General features: G+C 46.3%; 1 long non-coding RNA gene across 2 annotated transcripts; it reads right to left on the bottom strand.

The window, feature by feature from the left end:
* Window positions 1–8,876: 8,876 nt before the first annotated feature.
* Window positions 8,877–14,839, bottom strand: LOC120101813 (uncharacterized). 2 transcript variants are annotated; one of them, XR_005502801.2, is made up of 4 exons: window positions 9,906–14,839; window positions 9,738–9,823; window positions 9,525–9,605; window positions 8,877–9,114 (listed from the first exon to the last, which is right to left on the bottom strand). It is a non-coding gene; the product is annotated as an uncharacterized LOC120101813 (long non-coding RNA). The 2 variants fall into 2 exon arrangements; XR_010065534.1 differs by having other exon boundaries at window positions 9,738–14,839.
* Window positions 14,840–15,195: the final 356 nt, after the last annotated feature.

Raw genomic sequence — 15,195 nt, 5'->3', positions numbered from 1 at the left:
AATATGAGTCTGTGGGGGTCTTTCGCATTCAAACCACCACACTCCTGTAAGTAACCTCCCAGCCACAGTGCTGTAAGTAACCCCATTAAATTCATTGGTTCACCAAGTCGGACTTTGGTTCAATCATTAATCTGGTCTGTTGTGGTTTCCCATTCTAGATTGAGTAAAGAAGGTGTGTCCTGTGTCTATAGCAGGATTTACTTAGAAAAAGCAATCCCACACTACACCGGGCACCAGCAGGCCACATGGCACCAGTGTGGTCTTATCATCTCAGGGTCTTATCATCTAGGCAGGCTCTCTGGCCCGGAGCTCTGGAAACGTCTCCACCTGACTCGCTAAATTCTCAAGTGGGTTGCTACCACGCCAACCCCACACATCCAGATTCCGTGGCTAGTTGGGGTGTCCCATACCTTTTTCTTGAACTCAGCTGAGTCGTCGAGTGAAGGAAAACACTACACAAACTTAGTTTAGAATCAACAGGTAACTCACTCGCTGGGTGCAACCACTAACATCCTAATTAGTAAGTCACACTAGATTAAATCCTCTGGTGGCAGATCTGCCTGTTCACCATCTATCCGGGAGCCTCTAGCTCATTACATCTTTTACCCCAAGCTCTCTCCGCCCCCAAAGCCCCAAGTCCCTCTTCTCCTCCTCTCTTTCCGCCTGCGACCTGGAAGTCCCGCCTACTCCTCGCCCAGTGATTGGTCCTCTGAAATCTTTATGCATTAGGGGAAGGTCTTTGCCTCATGTTTCCAGAGGAGAAATCTCACAACACGAAGGAATATTATCAGGCCTCATCGTAGCAAACCCAGATTATTAATTTTACTGCTGTATATAATTGCCTGACTGGGCAAAAAGGCTAAAGATAAAGGAACAACTTGAAAATCACAAATCGATAGAGGCAGGGCTTGCAGAAGGCTGGCCGCAGGCTGCAAACGCCGTGGATGTTAGAGGCTTTTAAGCTCGCAATAATAGTTTTTGATAGCGGATGTAATTAATAGACTCGCCTGTAGCCCTCACATATAGGAGTCTGAGTCAGGAGGATTTCTGTGAGTTCAAGGCAAGAGTGGGCTACCGAGTGAAGCTTTGTCTCGACCAACCAAAGCAAAGCACACACAGCCCAAGGCGGTGACTTTCACCTTTATAGCCAATGAGAGCAGTGCTTCGGCATGCAAGCCTCTGTTCTCATTGGGAACACAGAATCTACACCGTTAATGCCTCCTGCCTGTGAGCAGTCTGCAAGAGGACCCGGCATCTCACCAATTGACTGTACTTTGGTTTCATCTCTGTTACTTATCTGCTGGTGCTGATGGCTGCCTTGTTCCTGTAGGATGGGCAAGGAAGGTTTCATCTGCAAGTTCATGCATTCATTCTTCTCAAATTTTAACTTAAAAGGTGCCTCAGATGCATCCACTTTTGAGGGTGACCCTCATGGTGCCGCAGCAGCCCTCTGAGACATCTGTGCTAAGATAGCAAGAGAGGCCAAGGGCAGGCCAGGGGCAAGAGCACCGGGTGTTCCTCGGCAGATGGCCCAAACCCCAGGCACAGGATGTGACTAGAGTCAGAGCCTGCTGAGCTGAGACCCGGCGAGTGGCAGCAAAGATGGCAGTTCGAGAAGTTAGGGAGGAAGTGGAGGCCCAGATCAAGCCTCATACCACAGCCCTGGGGCACGATGGAACCCAGGTCTAAGCTGCAAAATTTGAGCCTTTGAGGGACTTCAGACAGATCACAGGGGTGGGGCTCCAGGAATGCAGGGTAAGAGCAAAGCTGGAAGAGAATCCAGAGCCTCTTTCTGGGTGGATCTGCTCACCGGCTTTAAGAATACAGACGTTTGTAATTAAGCAAGCTGATGTCTTAATATTGTCAAGTATTTTTAGTTCTTTTATAGAAATAAAGCTGGTTTGTAATTAGACACCTCTGCCTTCTTTTCTGGGCCCTGACCTCTAGTCTAGACGTTGGCAAACTTCTCTGTAGGGCCAGGAGATGGGTAGTTCAGGCTTTTGTGGCCCTATAGTCATATTTTCATCACTCTACAGTGGTATTCTCTCAGAACAGCAGATACCGATGAGTGGCTGGGCACGGCTGTTTCAATAAAGCTTTATTTAAAATCCAAGACCGAGCTTCGCTTAGATTTTGGCCATAGCCTGTTGTTTACTAATCCTCGGAGTAAAAATAAATGTTTTTCAGATAGTTATCTTTCCACTCAGGAGTCGGGGAAGAAGAGGCAGACATGCTGCAGCATCCAGGATCGTTTTGCGTTGTTTTGCTGTGTATTAATTTAAGTGTGCAATACATATATTTACTTTCGTTATGATCACCGTGATTACTCTCTACAATGTTGTTTAATATATATTTGCTCATAAAAATTTTGGCTGAGTCTGGTTCCTTGATACAAATTTTCACTGTTATTTGTGTGTGTGAGTGTGTGTGATATGTGTGAGAGTGTGTGTGAGTGTGTGTGAGAGAGTGTGTGTGTGAGTGTATGTGCTGTGTGTGAGAGTGTGTGATGTATGTGTGATGTGTGTGAGAAAGTGTATGTGTATGAGTGTATGCGATGTATGTGAGTGTGTGATGTGTGTGTGATGTGTGTGTGTGATATGTGTGAGAGAGAGTGTGTGTGTGTAAGAGTGTGAGTGTATGTGCTGTGTGAGTGTATGTGATGTGTGTGAGTGTGTGTAATATGTGTGACAGTGGTGTGTGTGTGTGTGTGTGTGTGAGAGAGAGAGAGAGAGAGAGACAGACAGACAGAGAGAGAGAAGGCCATTGGTTAAGATTGGGGTCAACATCAAATTTTTTATTATCCCTTTCCACCTTAAATTTAGAAGTAGGGCCTCTCACTGAGCCTGAGCCTGCTGACTTGGTTAGGCTGACTGGCCAGCAAGTCCTAGGAACCTCCTGTCACTGCCTCCCCAGTGCTGGGATCATAGGCACCATCCTGGGATCACGGGTGCAGTCCTGTCATGCCTAGCTTTTTATATGGGTGTTGGGGATGTGAACTCGGAGCTTCATGCTTGCCTGACAAGCAATATTAAGCCCCTCCCCAGCCCCTGGGCTTCATTCCTAGGGAATTCTGTGCACACTGAGTTTCCCCTGCTCCTTTGAGACTCTCAGGTGGCAGACTAATCATGCTTCTTAATGTAGACCAGTGATTGTTCTTGATTAAAAGGACGAGGAGGACCCAGGTCTGCTGTCTGTTGTGGTGGAGGATCGCACCTTGCATTTGATCATGGGCAAATGTATGCAGTGAGTGGAGGCTGCGTCTAGGAGTAACCACAGTGGTCTCATGCAAACAGAAGGGCGCAACAACACTCACCCAGCCCCGCAGAGGTTAGAGTGTCCTAGAACTGATTAAAAGCTATCTTCCCAAGTGTTCTTCAAAGTGAATGAATATTCCGACGAGTGCTGCGGTCTGATCTGATTTCCTTTAAGTAGTGGCTTGATTTGCTGTTTTGATAAGTCTGATGAAGTGTGTTTGCACACCAGCAGGGGTTTAGCAGTCATTCCGGCTTGTTTGCACAACGTCCCCAAATTGCAGGAATTATCCTCTTGTCGATGTGACAGTTGCTACTTGGGCAGAGGCACATTGCACGCTTGTTTTAGTTAAGGACAAAGCTAGAAAACAACCCCAGATTAATTAGTTGTCACAATTAAATCTCTTCTCCAGTCATTTCCCATCTAGTCAAGAGGCAGAGAAACTGGTTCGAGGCAGCTGGTGCCACGCCTTTGATTAATTACACCTGCGTTTGGTAATTTACTGTGACAAATCTGTTTTCTTTTTAATTAGGTTTTTTTTTTTTTAGAGAATTTCATATGATGTATTTTGATCATATTCGTTTTTCACTCCTCTACCCACCCAACTTTGTGTCCTCACTTTCAAAAACAAAACCTGTCCACATGCTCTCGGATGTGTGACCTTATCTTAGATCGTGCTGGACCTATAGGGGCCATGCTCTTAAAGAAAACCAACTTCTTCCTTTCCCAGAAGCACTCAGTGACCAATTTCTCCTCAGCTAGGGGTAGGACTTTGAGACCCCACCCCACTCCTTTTTCATCTGGTTTGAGCTTGTGCAGGTCTTGTACTTGCTGTCCCAATTACTGGGAGTTCACAGGTCACTTGCTGCACGTGGTTTCTCCATGCAGCCAAGAGATGTGATCAAGGAGATGTCGGAGGCTACTGCCAGAAGGGTGTGGGCAGCTGGTCACAGTAACCATTCTGTACATGCTAAAATAAGGAGAGTGGGGCTGGGGAGATGGCTCAGTAAGTGGAGGGGTCTGCTAGCAAGTCTGATGACCCAAGTTCTCCATGACCAGTGTGGTGGAAGGATAGATATACAGTAAGAGTGCAAGCCATTGAATCATGCGTTACAACATGTATATACATGTATATATAGTAGTATGTATTATACAACATTCAATGTTATAAATTATATGATTATATATAAATTATATATACATGTAACTTTAAGGTTTTTATTAGCTTACGTTAATAATACAAAACAATGGCTTTCTGATGATGCCTTTGGCGCACACAGATACAATGTGCCCTGCTCATAATTAGGCATTATTCTTTCCCCTCCCCCTCCCTGTTTCCCTCTCCCTTTCATCTTTTCAAGCAGTGCCCCCTTGTGCCTTCATACCTTTCCTTTATAAATCCAAATTTCACCTATGAGAGAAAACACAGTGTCTATCTTCCCAGCCTGGCTTCCTTCTCTGAACATGATAACCTCCAACTCCTTTGTTTCCCTGCAGAGGATGCATTCTGTTCTTCTTCGTGGCCAGGCACTCCTCCATCGGGTATAAATGCTACACTTTCTCTCTGCACCTTCCATTGGCGTCCGCCTTTGTGAGGTTGGCAGTCGGGTAGGCTGGTTGACACTAGAATCACACAAACCGTGCGTGGGCAGCGATTGGGGCTGCGGTGTCACAACCACGGCCGTGTCACCAGGCCGTAGGACAGTGCTAGCTTGCTTAAAGGATCACTGCCACTGGTGTCATCCACTGACTGTATATGGCTGCACATCCCTTGGCAAAAGGAGCATTTACATTCTTTTCATTCCAAAGAGAGGAATGAAAACATTTCCAGTTGCAGGCTTCTCCTTGTGATAAAAGGGCACCCATCTATTAAAGGTGGAACTGAAGGGGTTATATTTTGGTGTCTAACTTTCTTTATTTTGTTTCAATATGAAACAGAGTTTCCCTTCTGTAGCTCAAGGTTGCCAGCAACTCACTATGTCCTCCAGATGTCTCCTAAGCTCACACAAATTCTCTTGACTCAGTTTCCTGAGCGCTGGACTTACAGGCACGAAGCGCCATGCCTAGCCAGGAGTCCACATTTTTATAGTTAGACATTGGCCATTAGACCTTATGATGGGTGGATAGGAGATGGTAGCATGGGCCACAGTTATTAGCTAACAGTGCCACCAAGGGAGGCCTTGGCTTGACAGCAGTGGGCTTGGTTTGGCTTGGTGGCTGTTGCCCCTGGGAGTGCAGGGAGGCTTTCTTAGGGAAATTAGATGGCTCTGTAGACAAAGGCCTTTCCTGTGGCTCCCCACAGTGGATCCTGAGACAGTCAGTGGTCTTAAGGCATTCATTGTCATGGGAAAGTGGATGAGTAAAACCATACCCCATTTCTCAGGGTGAGCCTGAGATTAAATACCTTTTTCATAGAGGAGTGTCTGGGAAGAAAAGGTCATTGGCTAAGCCTCCAGGCCTTTGGGTACCTCATAATGGAGATCTGTCTTGAGTTTACTTGGTCCTGTCCTTTATCTGTGGAGGGGCTTGGGGCATTGCCCTTGTGTGACTGATGGCCACAGATCTATGGAGGGCTGCTGGCTAGCGACAGGCCTGGTTTTCTGGGATTCAGGAGAAATGTCTACAGTCCCTTTCAGGTTCACTGGGTTTTCAAACTTCCTCAACCAGGAACCAGGACACTTTTCACGATCCTACAAACTAATACGGTCCACAGGCAGGTATGGATCAGACACGGTGTCTTTCTTTTCCTCCTTTTATTAAGAATAGATTATTTTCTCATACAATATATCCCGATTACAGTTTTCCCTCCCTCTGCTCTTCCCACTTCTCCCTTTTCCCCATACAGATCCACTTCCTTTCTGTCTCTCATTAGAAAAGAACAGGCTTCTAAGAGATAACAACAAAACATGTGGAAGACACAGGGTGTTGATCCGGATCTTGAGGCATAAGTGACCCTGAAAAGCTTTGGCCTGGGCAGGGTGGTACACGCCTTTAATCCCAGGAGACAGAAGCAAGCAGATCTCTGACTTCAAGGTTAAGCCCAGGCCAGAGCAAGTTCCAAGTAGAGAGAAGCTTAGGTCCAGGTATGGTGGTACACACCTTTAATCTCAGAACTCAGGAAGCAGACGCCTGCAGATCTCTGAGTTCAAAGTCAGTCTACAGAGCAAGCTAAGCTTAGGCAGTGAAGGAGTTGGAAAACAGAAAACTGGTGATAATGTAATAGAACAAGGGGGTCCCGTTCCAGCCCCAGGAAGCAGGGGAACTCGGCAGTTTCAGCCGTGTGGCTCTAGCTTTAGAGTCAAGAACAGAAGGGACTACTAAGACTATTGATGCTGGTTAGCTGGAGCTAAGAAATTAGCTGTGATTTAAAAGAGACCAGCAACACTGAGGTGAAATCTGGGAAGTGTTTTCTGAGAGCACAAAGAGGCTGAGTTCCAGGGATAGCAAAGGTTGTACCTCATGCTGCAGCTGGACTTGGTAATGTGCAAGAGTCACCCAGGTGGTACTGGTTTTGAAGGTATGAAGGGGTCACAGAGAGAAGCTGAGGCTGGGCACTGTGAGAGGCCAGGGAAGGCCATTGGTGAAGGTGCAGCCTCAGTTGCAGTTGATGGCCCAGCACTGAAGGGGTCGTGCAAAGGAGTTGAGGCTTGGCACCATGAAGAGAGCCTATGAGAGGACATTGGTGAAGCCTCGTTGCAGCAGAAGACAGCAGTGTATTGGAGATGCCAGTACCATGGGATGACCACCAAGAATAGCAGCGGAAGTGGAGTGGATCAATCTGAGCTTAGAGTGCTACAGAGGGTAGAGCTGGAGAAGTGACACCGGCCCTCTGGAGGAGCCCAGAAGATCATGTGTGGATCCCAGATATTGGAGTGAGAAGTTGTAAAGTTGAAGTTGCCTTGGAAACCTCAAGATGTTAGAGATGTCAGAGCTGTGATACCTGCTGAGGAAAGCTGATAACTGGGAGTGGAACCAGCCCAGGAGAGAAGTTTGTAGCAGTCAATAAAGATGAAGGAGTGGGAGATCTGAAGTGTGCTTTGGAGTCAGACACGGAGATGCTGAGTTTGGAGACTGCCCAGCTGGTTTCCTGTCTGGCCTTTTCTGTCTTGGCCCAGGATTTCCTCACCATGACACTTTGGAATGGTACTTTATATCCTACATGATGTTGGAGGTATGTGGTCTGCTTTTTTATTTTGATTAGGGGATTATAGTTAAAAGACTGCATGAATCTCAGAGGAGACTTGAACTTTGGACTTTTAACATTGTTGAGACTGTTATGGGAGTTTTGAAGTTGGACTAAATGTATTTTGCATTATGCTATGGCTTGGTATGGCCATAGACTCATATATTTGAAAGCCTGAGGGCCAGGAAGTGGAATGGGGTGGTTTGAGTATGCTTGGCGCAGGGGGTGGCACTGTTAGGAGCTGTGGCCTTGTAGGAGCAAATGTGTCACTGTGGGGATTTTGAGAGACCTTCCTCCTAGCTGCCTGGAAGCCAGTCTTCTCCCAGTGGCTTTCAGATGAAGATGTAGAACTCTCGGCAGCTCCTCCCCAGGCCTGCGAAGATCCTGCCATGCTCCTGCCATACTCCCACCTTGACAATAATGGACCGAACCTCTGAACTTGTTAGCCAAGTCCAATTAAATGTTGTTCTTATAAGAGTTGCCTTGATCACGGTGTCCATTCAGAGCAGTAGAACCCTAAATAAGACACCACCTGAGTGATGGGGGAACTACTGTTGGTTAAACTACCCACTTTGCAAGCATCCGCGTTCAATCCCCAGAACTCACCTATGAAAGCTGGAGGTGAAAGCTACGTGCTTGCAACCCCAGCCCTGGGGAAGCAGAACCACGGGGAACCAGGTTGATCTAGGTAGATTTCTGGGGTCCACCGGCCAGCCAGCCTGCCTGTCCCTACTTGAAGAGCTTCAGGCCAGCGAGAGAACCTTCAGTTGCTACTTTGTCTATGTTGTGTGTTGCATATACTGTAGGCAAGAAATTAGGCTTAGAGTGGTAACTCCATCAGTGTCTGTAGGAAATACACTTTTCTGGCCCAGTTTTAAAGCATATGTTGGTTGGAATAAGATCAGCTGGGGAAGAGAGGGATGGTTTGAGGTTTCTTCAGTGCTGTGGCTCTCTGACAGGCTTTTTCTTCTCTTGTAACTATGCCCCCTCACGCATCTTCCTGTAAGCAGCTCTGTGGAATCCATTGGTTCAAAAACCAAAATAAGTAAAAGCTGGGAAAGTAGACGAGGCATTGTTTGGGAAGAGGAATATGATCAGTAGAGTGTGAGAGCGAGCGGGGGAGTGGAGGTGATATGATCAGAGCGAATTATTTTATTATTAAATTATTTTATTTATTTACATCCCAAAAGTTGCCCCCCTTCCCAGTCTCCCCTCCCTGAGTTCTACACCCCCTCAGCTCTCCCCAACCTCTGAGATGGTGCTCCCCCACCTCTGAGATGATGCTCCCCAACCTCTGAGATGATGCTCCCTCACCTCTGAGATGGTGCTCCCCCACCTCTGAGATGGGTGCTCCCCCACCTCTGAGATGGTGCTCCCCCACCTCTGAGATGATGCTCCCCCACCTCTGAGATGGTGCTCCCCCACCTCTGAGATGGTGCTCCCTCATCCACCTACCTACCCCCACCTCATCCCTACCAGCATCTCTTTCCCCTGGGATATCAAGCTTCCATGGGACTAAGCACATCCTCTTCCACTGAGGCATAGAAGGCAGTCCTCTGCTGTACATGTGCCAGAGGGGGCTGGGTTGGGAGGGTGGGCACGATCCAGCCCATGTATGCTCCTTGGTGTAGTCTCTGGGAACTCTGAGGGGTCTGGGTTAGTTGACACGGCTGCTATTCCTATGGGGTTGCAATCCCCTTCAGTTCCTTCAGTCCTTCCCCTAACTCTTCTCTAGGGATCCCCACCCTCAATCCAAGGTTAGCTCTAAGTGTCTGCATTTGTCTTGAGGGCTGAGAAGCACTTAAAGAACTGTTCGATATCCTTAATCATCAGGGAAATGCAAATCAAAACGACCCTGAGATTCCACCTCACACCAATCAGAATGGCTAAGATCAAGAAATCAAGCAACAGCCCATGCTGGCAAAGATGTGGAGAAAGAGGAACACTCCTTCATAGCTGGTGGAATTGCAAACTGCTACAACCCCTCTGGAAATCAATATGACAGTTCCTCAGAAAATTGGAAATAGCTCTTCCTGAAGACCCAGCTATACCACTCCTGGGAATATATCCAAAAGATGCTCTATCTTACCACAAGACACATGCTCCACTGAGTTTATAGCAGTCTTGTTTGTAATAGCCAGAAGTTGGAAACAATCTAGATGTCTCTCATCTGAAGAATGGATACAGAAAATGTGGTTCATTTACACAATTGAATAGTATTCAGCTAAAAATGAGGACATCATGAATTTTGCAGGCAAATGGATCATTGTGAATTAAACTGTTGAAATATCACGGAACTTACGTGTAGTTGAAATATGCCAGTCAAGACTTGAAACACACAAATTGCACATGATGAGAGTATTCATTCTGAAGCAGAATGGGGAGAAACTGGAAGAGGAGAGACTGTTTACCAAAGACGTTGGTGCAGAGAAGGAAATGTAGACTCTTGTTGAACCAGTGAGATTCTGACCTGAGAGACCTATGAGCCAGCCGTTGCTGGAATAAATCACTGGGCTTCTTCAGCTTTGAGGACACAGGTTCTGTCAGGGAAATTTCCATCCTGCAGAGTCTGTGAGAAGAAAAGAAAAAAGGGATCTCACAGAACAGTCAGGCAGACCTCTCAGTGAAGCCACTTCAGATCTGGATCCACTCACCCTCGAATGTCTTACACACACACACACACACACACACACACACACACACACACAGAGTCTTTAGGTTTATGAACCAATAAATATCTCATTTTCTTTTATACAGCTGAGCTGTGTTGTATCCCTAGAAACTAAATACACTATAAGCAGAACAGAGAGTTCTAGAAATTTCTGTGACTTTACCCCCTCAGTACTGCTGTATTCCTCCACATACATACTTAATAACTCATTTTGAAACCTCTCTCAGCCTTTGTGTGTAGTTTAATTTCTATTAGATGATCATCTAATGCTCTTTACACGCTAAATCTTCCAAACTTTCAAACTTATGAGCTCACAAACTCATTTTTTAATGGCAACCTGACTCTTCATTTGAAATCATTGTATATGGTAATTAGTAATTGGAAAGATAATTTTAGTTAATTTTAAATTTAAAATCCATCATGCAAAACGAACGGATCAGAGTGGAGCCTCCAACAAAGGAATGTATCGGGGTGTGAGAAGCTGTCTGTGGGCCTGGAAACGAGACTGAGAAAACTTCTCAGGGAATAATCATTGTGTAGATTTTTTACTTGTAATTATAATTTAATTATGGACCCACTTTTGCAACATTTTAAAAGTACATAGTTAGGATTTAAGTGCTTTCCATATAATTATCCGTTATTGAACCTGCTCATTATAGACTGGTTGCTGCATAAATTACTATGCTTTGTGTAAAAATATTTTTTACTTAAAATTGACTTGGAATGAAAGAAACCCCATCATCTGGATGGTACTTAATGGATCCCCAATACTGCTGACACTTCGAGTCCGGCTGCCTTGCCGCGGAAGTCTGATGAAGCCAGCCTCCCTTTGCTAGCTTTCTTCCTAGGAATCGACTTCTTTCTCTGTTGTTTTTCTTGAGTCAGTTCTAGGGAAGACAGATAAGTCCTGCTGCAGACATGCCCAGACCCTTCAATAACCTGCTGAAAATCTACTTTGGGACTGGGGAGGTGACTCAGTAGGTTACATGCGCGGTGTGAAATTCCGAAGACCCAAGGCTGATCCCTAGAACCCGTGTAAAGAATCCAGTATTAGTAGCACGTATTTATAATCCCAAGTGGGTAGATCCCTGGGGCTCACAAAAGTTCCTGGCCAAGGAAAGAAACGGCCTCAAAAATAAAAATAAAATTAGAATGAAAATAAAAAAAAACAAGGCTCGTGCTGATGACCGTTGCTGTAGCCAGTGTTCTAATGCCGTTGAGCTAGCTAGCAGGTTCCGAGGTTCAGTCCATTCTCACCAAGGTAGGAAGTGTGACATCATCACACAAGCAGACATGATGCTGAAGAGGTAGCAGAGAGCTCCACATCTGGATCAGCAGGCATCAGGAAAGAGACACTGGGCCTGGCATGAGCATTTACAACCCTTAACGACTCATTTCCTCCAGCAAGGCCACACCTACTCCAACAAAACCACACCTACTTCAAGGCGGCCACACCTACTCCAACAAAACCATGCCGACTTCAGGCCACACCCACTCCAAAAGGCCGCACCCACTCCAAAAGGGCCACACCCACTTCGATGAGGCCACACCTCCTAATCCCTGTGAAGCATCACCACTCTCTAATGACCAAAGGCTCAAATACAGGGGCCTGTTGGGGCCTTTCTTACTTAAAACAGCATTACCATGAAATGTCAACAATCCCCCTTACCAACCAACCAGACAGAAAAGAAGACTATAGAGGAACCCAGTATCATCAACACACAGAGCTTTCTGAGGTCATGCAAGACATTATCTGGCAGCAGCAAAATGCGCATCTTCAAAAAGCGCCGCGAAAATGTAAAAATAAAAATACCAGGCCCAGCGTCTCTCTCTGCTGCTGCCTCTTGATCCAGATGTCAGTGGATGCCATCCTGAGAACACACCAAGGTTGTCCTCCAGACTCTTCACGCATGCGCACATGCACCTCCACTCCAAATCTACGGCGTCCTCAGAGCACCCACTCAGTGTCCTGAGTGAGAGAAAGACATCGGTGATATTTGCAGAAGGATCTTCCACATCTTTTTTTTTTCTCATTTAATTCCCGCTAACCTACTCTAAGTGAATCCAGTGATGAGCTGGGTCATCCCCACCCAATCTCAATCCCACTTCATGGGTGACAAGACTAAAGACCACACCGAGATGGACAGCTTGCACAAGGTTGCAAGGCTGGGGGACGCTGACCCAGGACTTAAGGCAAAGCAGTGTTAGCAAGGAGTGTGCACACCCACAGCTGAGATCCTCCCCAGAGGTCTGGATGAAGACGTTGGAACCGCTGTGGGGACTGTAGATGACTGAGTTGCAGTGGGGGGAATTCTCCAGTTCCGCATGTACACGGTGCTTCTTGTATCCTCAAGGGAGCGATAGTCCTCAGTCAGAAGATCTGTAGGTTCTTGTTTATTAGCTGCTTTTCTGGCTGTCATGACCAAATCCTGGAGAAGGATCGTTGGAGAGTTTTTTTCTTTTTCTTTTTCTTTTTTTTTTCCCCCGGAGCTGAGGACCGAACCCAGGGCCTTGTACTTGCTAGGCAAGCGCTCTACCAGTGAGCTAAATCCCCAACCCCAGAGAGTTTTTTCTTTTCTCTCTCTCTCTCTCTCTCTCTCTCTCTCTCTCTCCTTCCTTCCTTCCTCCTTCCTTCCTTTCTTTCTTCCTTCCTTTCTCTCTCTCTCTCTCTCTCTTCCTTTCTTTCTTTCTTTCTTTCTTTCTTTCTTTTCTGGTCAACTTAACCCAAGCTGGAGTAATCTGAGAGATGTGACCATCAACTGAGAAAATGCCTGCACCAAATTGACTATAGCCAAGCCTATGAAGGCTTTTTTCTTGTTTAATGATTGATGCACAAAGGCCCAGGCCACTGAGGGTGGTGCCATCCCTAGAAAGGCTTTCACTGTCCTAGAAAGCAGGATGAGCAAGCCATGGGGAGCAAGCAAGTAAGCAGCACTCCTTCCTAGCTTCTGCTTCAGCTCGTGCCTTGCGTTCCTTTCCTGACTTCGCTGGAAGCTGGAGTGTAACCTGTAAGCTCAAGTAATCTCTTTCCTCCCCAAGTTGCTCTTGGTCGTGGTATTTATTTCACGAATAGAAACTCTTAAGACAGAGCTGAAGTTTATTTTGACTGACTGACTGTGGGATAAAGTCCATCATGGTGGCAAGGGGCTCTGTGGTGTCAGGAATGAATGGCAGCTTCTTGGTCAGATCTTAGTACATCACTGAGTGGCTAGCATGCCCATCTCAGTGACCCCTTCCCTTCTAAAGAGGAGGCTCCATTTCCCAAACAAGCCCAGAAGCTTGGACTCACGGGCCTGTCAAGGGTGTCTTACATGACAACAGTGACACTTCACCTTTGTCCTGATGACTCTCTGCTTTTCAGGGAACCTCAGGTAGTATCAGGGCTGTTTCTGGCATGTTGGGTGGTATTGGCATCTGTACCCATGTACACGGATCCCCGGGGCTCAGCAGTCTGTTCGGGTGCAGCACATGGAGATGCATCAAGTGGGGTTCATTTATTCAAACCCATAGATCGAGTACACCCGAGCGCTGCCATCCCATATGAACACTGTGTTATACACTTCAAAATGCATTTTGAGTTTTAAGAAGAAGGGGTTGCCACCTTCAGCGATGTCGAGGCCTGTGTGATCTCTGCCATTTCTCTTACTGAGATCAGAACCCACGGGAAACGAAAAGGAAACAAGCACCAACATTTCTCAAGAGCGCATGCGTGCCAGATGGCCAACCAAATGCGATCGCACATAGAGCAGGCGCTCAAGGATTCAGTTGGCTCCTCTTTTGTAGGTGAGAACTCCCAGGTCTCGCTAACTCATCACCCTCAGGAGCTGAGTTGCGATTTCACTCTGGGGGAGCAAGGTGGGGCTGTATGATCCCCCAACCTTCCCTGTAACCAATCCTACAGAGGAAGAGGAGAGCTTCAGGCATGAGGTGGTTAGGATAGCTGTCTAAGTCCTCTTTTGCCTCAGACGTGATTGTCTGCTGATTTCTTGTTCAAAGAAGACCTGTGGGAGCCTGAGGCAGGATAGGATTCTAGCCCGTTCCTTACTGGATTGTCACGGACTTGGCATAGGAACTATGGCTGTATCAATGAAGAGACAACTTTAATTTGATACCTAGCACCACCAGAGTTGATCTTGTATCATTGGGGACATTCCTGTGCACTGGCAGGCATGACATAACACTCTATTCTGTGCTATCAAGCTTCTGTCTTTCCATCACACCTGGCTCCTGTCCCCAACGAGAGCTTGGTTGTCCTGAACTCTATGAGCCATCTTGGACAGCAGATTTGAAAGACAGATGGCGACACACACTGTCCTCATGACTCGGCGACTCACCTTCCCATCTTCAGACACAGCTGAAGTAGGCACAAGTCGTACGAGAATGGTTCTGGCTACCCCTCTCCCCCCTCTCACAACGTAACACCTGACGTATTAGAATTTTATGTATTTATTTTCAGTATGCTGGGTATAAATATGCAAGTGCTGACATGGGCTGCATTTTTCAATTTTATGGCCAAGTGGCGTCTACAGCCGACTGATGAATGGAAGCTTCGAGGTAGGACAGGCGGGCTAAGATTTTCCTCTCTCTTTCCCTCCAATTACTCAAAAGAAGGAGAAAAGTTTTAGACAGAGATGAATGGAAATTATCCAGTGCCTCCAAATATCTGACTCCCCAGATCTCCTGTCTGGATAAATCAGACTTTCTCATGGCTACAGATAATGAGATAATTAAAAAGTAGTAAATATAAGTGTGGACTGCTGTCTACCATTAAGCCCAGAAAGGGCTTCTGATCATGAAACACCGACTCTGTATTTTGAAACATCATATCAATTGCAAGAGACACTTTTACAGATCTCTCTAAGAGATATTTACATAAAACTATATTTCTATACACTACAGAAAATACCCCAAGTATAGATTTAATCAAAACTGTAAATAAGACTAAAGGTAGGCTGTAAGTGTGAAATACGCAGCTGTAAAAATCTTAGCAAAAATTTAAATCAGTTTCATTCTGAATTATATTGGCCTTCACATCTCTTACATCTATCTCCCTCGGCCCCTAGCCTCCTCTTCGACTACTTCACCTTAA

This window comes from Rattus norvegicus, chromosome 3 (genome assembly GCF_036323735.1).
Source record: "Rattus norvegicus strain BN/NHsdMcwi chromosome 3, GRCr8, whole genome shotgun sequence".
In the NCBI taxonomy this organism is placed as follows: Eukaryota; Metazoa; Chordata; class Mammalia; order Rodentia; family Muridae; genus Rattus; species Rattus norvegicus.
The sequence above is the reverse complement of the archived record's forward strand: the minus strand, read 5'-3'. Positions and strand labels throughout refer to the sequence as shown.